Source organism: Spinacia oleracea, chromosome 2, assembly GCF_020520425.1.
Source record: "Spinacia oleracea cultivar Varoflay chromosome 2, BTI_SOV_V1, whole genome shotgun sequence".
In the NCBI taxonomy this organism is placed as follows: Eukaryota; Viridiplantae; Streptophyta; class Magnoliopsida; order Caryophyllales; family Amaranthaceae; genus Spinacia; species Spinacia oleracea.
Genome location: NC_079488.1, coordinates 61,028,926 through 61,034,704, shown reverse-complemented (window position 1 = coordinate 61,034,704; position 5,779 = coordinate 61,028,926). Strand labels below are relative to the sequence as shown.

The window sequence follows — 5,779 nt, the reverse complement described above, 5'->3', positions numbered from 1 at the left end:
TGTAGACCTAATCAAGAGTTTATGACTAAAACGCTCCCATTTAAAACAATAAATTTACATGCTTTACTAATTTTAAACATAAAATTGTATTTCCTAGTCTAACCGGAAACATACAAATTTAATTAAAATTTAAAGCTCATATAAATTATTATTTGAATCCTTTAATTTATTTTCTGTTTATTAATTTAGTTAATTTAAATTTAATCAAGGTTTTAATTTTAGTAAAATAATTAGTATAAATAAAATTTATAATAATTAAATTATTTAAATTTAAATTCCGAGAAAAAATTAAATTACGAAATTTAAAATAAATTAAAATCGTTTTCGTGACTGGAAATTTAAAATTAAATTCAAAGCGCATCAATCGGATCAAGACGAGGCAATAGGCTTGCGCCCATGCCCCGTCGAGTTCACGAGGCAGCAGCGCCCCTCTACTGATCGCACAGCAAGGCACGAGCAGCAGCCACGCGCAAACGCAGCAAGCCAAGCCACGCTTGCGCGCAGCATTGCTCGCTGGCTTCGTAGCGCAGCAGTTGCTTGGCGAGGCATCGCTCGCTGTGAGCGAGCCATCGCGCGCTGGGCGAGGCAGCTCTCGCTGTTGCGAGGCATCCCTCGCTGCCCGCGTGCTGCTTCGTCTCGCGTGTGTGACTTGCCTCTCGCCCCATCCTCCCATGCTCGTAGCACACAGCGCCTAGGCAGACCCACTGCCTTGCACGCATGCCACGCTCCTTTGCTCGCTGCATTCATACCGCATGGGCGACGAGCTCCCTTGCTCGTCGTCGCATGCCCGCACTATACAACACCCCTTAAGGGTAACACGTAGCGTCCATTGCTTTGTGCGTGCAAGATTCATGAGGGAATTATATAAAAATCAAAACTTTTTAATTCAAATTTATAGACAAATTAATAAATCATATTAACTTCATAAATTTAGGACGAAAAATCGAAAATTTATTAAATTAATTTCCGATTATCATGGATTCAAGTCTAGGTCATAAAAAATTGAAATTTACCAAATTTAACAATTTTTATGGTGGTTTTAATCATGGATACCTAATTAAATTGTCAATTAATTATGAAAATCAAATTAAATTCTAAATTATTCGAAATTCAACAAATTAATTACAATTACCAATTAGGTTGTATAATTAACAAGCTTAGGCATTTAAAGATTTACAAACAAGAATCGCAAATAGTTAAACATCTTAAAAATTACAAATTTTGCGTTCGAAAAACTAAAAATTCCGAAAACTCATAGTTATGCTTCGAATTTGGGAATTTTTAGTCAAAGTTTTAAAACGTCGTTTACATGCGATATTCACTATAAAATTATACGATTCCGACCATTATTGACTAAACTGCCGAAAATTCTGCGAACATATAATTAAATAATCACACGAATTTGCAATTAATTACAAAAAATCGAAAATTTCGAAATTAATCACCCCTTTTAATTCATTGAAAATTTATAAAATTTAACCATGTTAACTAATTAATATGGAATTAATTAGAGGCTCGTGATACCACTGTTAGGTTATGATACATATAAATCATACATAAATAATGCGGAAAAACCATAAATTACTACTAGAAAAAGGGTTTATAACGACAAACTTTTTTGTCGTTATAAGTCTAAAAATTCGTCGTTAAAACCTTTAACGACGAACAAAGTTCGTCGTGTGTTTTGTCGTAATAGGTTCCGACGTTAATAGTATTAACGTCAACGTTCGTCGTGAATTTTACACGACGGAATCATTGTTTGTCGTTATTCATTAACGACAAAATAATTGTTTGTCGTTATTCATTAACGACAAAATACTTGTTTGTCGTTATTATGTATTCAATGACGTCGAACAAACAACAAATAACAACCAATAAAGTTGACGTAAAAAGAGAATCAAATTGACACAATAATTTTAATTATCGTCCAACAACGACAAAATATTTCGACGTTAATGTAACTATAAAAAATAAATATATTTTGTCGTTAATATGAAAAATATTTATAACATGCAATTCATTAAAAATCATAAAAAGTATATAGAATAATACACTAAATTTATATTAAACGTAATCAATAAACATAGGATTTATAATAAGCAATTTCAATGTGAGTCAAAACAACCAAACTAATAAGATCAAATAACTTGATCTATACTAAGAGTTAAATCTACAATTTTATCTATCGAAGCAAATGGAAATTTCATTACTAGAATGTATTTCAACATCATATATAGAATTTATGTGAAACCAAGAATCACACCCACGTCATCTTGTCTTTAAATTCTAAACTATCTCTTGTTTGATCTAAAACAAAAAAATCTACATCAAATATAATCAAGATTTGGAGCGTCCCTTCTTGGATTAGAGATATTGGAGTTTTTGTAGCAGCACATCTTAAATACTTGAACTCATGCGGTTCCTAAGTGCATTATTCTCTTCTTGTACCGTGCCCATGAGATTGGTAAAAATATGATTTTGTTACCTACACATAGAAGAAGACAAGGTGTCACCTTCATATATAAGAAGAAAAGTGAAAAATTACCTGGACATGAGGAAGTGTTGGTTCTTCCACTATTTCATGAGCTGCATCCTGCAACATGTATAACCACAACAAAATTAATATCATACACAAGAAACTCTAGTTACAACCAACTATCAAAGTTCTAATTTAGTTTCATGAAAATAAGCTTAAAGACTTCAGAGGAAGTTCAAGGAAGATTCTGGACATATTTGGTTTTAATAAGAGAAGTAAAATAAACTGCAGAGTAAACTGCAGCTACCAACAAAACACCAACACAATCCCACCTCAGTAAGTCTTTAAACACCACCTCAGTAGGTTTATTTCAGATAAATATCAGTTTATCAAAACACAATCCCCCCTAGCAGTTCTCAAGAACTCTACAACAGAAACTGAATTGAAAATAGTTTATTTCCCCAAAAGCTACCATAAGTCACTTAGAGCCTGGTTTAATTAGAACCATAATTTCTTTTTGACCTGCGTGAAGTGTGCCACGTATTTTCTGAGTTCCTGCAGTCCTGACTGAACAAGACCAAGATTTTTTATCCCCGTTTCTTTGGTTTTGGACAGTTCAGCTAATAGAGAAGGTTTCATAAGTTTTGGAGGCTGCAGTTTGTTGGTATGATGGGCAGCCTCATGTCAGTTCAACAAAAGGAAGTGTGGAAGTGGATGGCAGAATTGTCCTTGCTTTTTTTGGTTTAGTTCACATAACTTATATAATCAGGCTTAAACTGAAAGCTACATGTCTAATTCTTACAGTAACGACAATTCACATACGTACCTATTCTTATCTCCAATATCATCCCAATAGAGTACTCTCACTGGACAGATCTTTGCATGTTGTATAATGATCCCCATATGTCGTGCAAATAACTTGTGATATTCAAGCACCTATAAGACAAACTATAGAGCACAAAAGTTGCAGATCATATTGACACACAATACATAGATTACAGAAAAGAAAAAACAATAGCATTTGTAGTGAAAATAAACCGACTAAATAACACATAGCGCAAATACTGAGAGCAGAGCCAGAATACATACCACAAATTAAATTCACAGCTTGATTCTAACTACAAAATTCGCAGCTTGAATATGACCACGAGGAAAACAAAGAAAGTATGAAACAACAATGAGTTAGAATTTGAGCTTTAAGGAGATAAGTATACACATTTTAAAGACATAGTAGCAAATCTTTATCACTGCAATGAAAGAAAATAAACGCCACACTAGAAAGAAAAAAAAAACAAATGATAGGCAATAAAGAAGTTTATAATTCAGCCAGTATAACATTTAAGAAAATCACAAAAGAGGTAATCAAAGTACCTTAGAGATAGTAAAAGATCAATGAGTTTCACACACAAATGTAATCCAAAACACACAGACCAGTAGCAAGTCAAACTAAGGCAACATTTATGTATACACTAGAGGCCCGATTCATTAAAAAATCCAAAACTAAAACAGATAGGACATGGGTGCAATATCATTGCTCTAACACCATAAGCATATACAGTCCAAGAGACGTGGTATATCATCTTAGCTAAGCCATCCATGTTAACTGTGTCAATAAGAGGATAAAGACTTGTTTTGATTACTTCTTCATGAGTAACAATGAAACGTTCCAGTAACATATTGTCTAGTGCATTAGCATCACACATTTTATAAATTAAAATAATTGGTCATTTTTTGGTTTGAAAATGTTGCCACAAATTGTTTGTATGCAGAAGCACTACAGATATGATAAGTGCCTAGACGATACTGAACAATGAATAAACTCCATTAATCAATTGAGCCAAAAGAAAAAGCTACAGCAAAAGCTATTGTTCTTAGGGGAAGAATTGTTAACAAGGCCAAAAAATTTATTGATTATGGTCAAACCTTGATTATATAAAAAAGAATCCATTTTTTTCCCTTCATATACAAAACTTAAGAAATGTTGTATACCTGACCAGAAGATGAAAAGGGGAAAAACATCTATATGAGGAAGAAATAATGTTGGTAACAGCTGAGCATAATGAAATGGAATATTAGGGGAATTACAGTCCAAATTCTATCAAAATATTCAAATTGCAATTTAGAGAAATAAAAACAGTAAATTTAGGATGAAAAAAGTACAAATCTACCTTTTCATCCAACAAAAATTCCTAATTCCTTTCAATTTTCACTTCGAAGGCGATTAGACAGTAGAATATACTTTGACCCGTGAGCCCAAAAGGGGTAATAATTAACAAGAAATTACAAATCTATTAACAAGAAAATTACAAATCCATAACTCGTCTAAGATTTTTTCTTTCTTGACAACACCTCATTTGAGATAAATCACCTATTTATCATTTTGCATTTATCAGAAAAACAGAATTTCAAGTCTCAAGAACAACTACATAAGGATTCAATTCACAACAATTAACGATAGAAATAACTGTTCCCCGTACAAATCAAAGAAAAATTAGGAAATTACCAGAATTGTTGCGGTCGATGATATTAACAGCTAGATCTGAACCCAAATTCATCAATCAATTACACCAAGAGGATAAATGAAGCCCTATATGGCTATATCACATTAATAAGTAAAATCATTACTGGGAGTAGAAAAGAAATTCAGAGGAATGGAATTTGAGAATCGCGTTTGGAGGCGATTTTAACCTAGGATTTTAGGTTAGAGGAGAGTAAAATTCGAGATGGGCTTCGAAAATGCTTTAGAAATGATAAATAACGACAAACAAATTTATTTTGTTTTTAACTTTTTTTTTTCTTGTTCACCACTTACGACGAACTGATTTCTCGTCGTAATACAATGCGGCACTTGTACTGGTAACGACTGTATATTGTGTTTGTCGTTATTATCTTGTCGTTATATATTCATTTTCTAGTAGTGAAAGCCAGGAATCCAAATTAATTGCCACATAACAATTAGCATAATTTAGGATACATACACTTTGTAGCGTTCCCTCCATAGCTGCTCCCGAACCGAACAAGAACAAGTCTAGGACTCCAAATGTCGTCCCTCCGTAGATAGTCCACAGCACGTTCGAATCCGCCTTAGATTTAATTAACTAGAATTGCACCTAAGGTATTATGATTATTCGAGTATTTGAGGCAATATTAATCTTAGTTATAATCCTTAAAACTAGGTGAATACTTGAGATTATGTGATATGTTCATATTTTATAGTGTTTTTACCCCCGTCCCTTAGTACTTTTTGATCTCAAATGAGCTCTTCGGAGCGATTTTTAGTACTAATGTGCTCCTTGTAGTGTG

The 5,779-nt window shown here is 33.1% G+C and overlaps 1 long non-coding RNA gene across 1 annotated transcript; it reads right to left on the bottom strand.

Moving 5' to 3' along the window:
* Positions 1-2,357: 2,357 nt before the first annotated feature.
* On the bottom strand, positions 2,358-5,031 carry LOC130466959 (uncharacterized). The gene is made up of 3 exons (XR_008927115.1): positions 4,980-5,031; positions 3,566-3,609; positions 2,358-2,593 (listed from the first exon to the last, which is right to left on the bottom strand). It is a non-coding gene; the product is annotated as an uncharacterized lncRNA (long non-coding RNA).
* Positions 5,032-5,779: the final 748 nt, after the last annotated feature.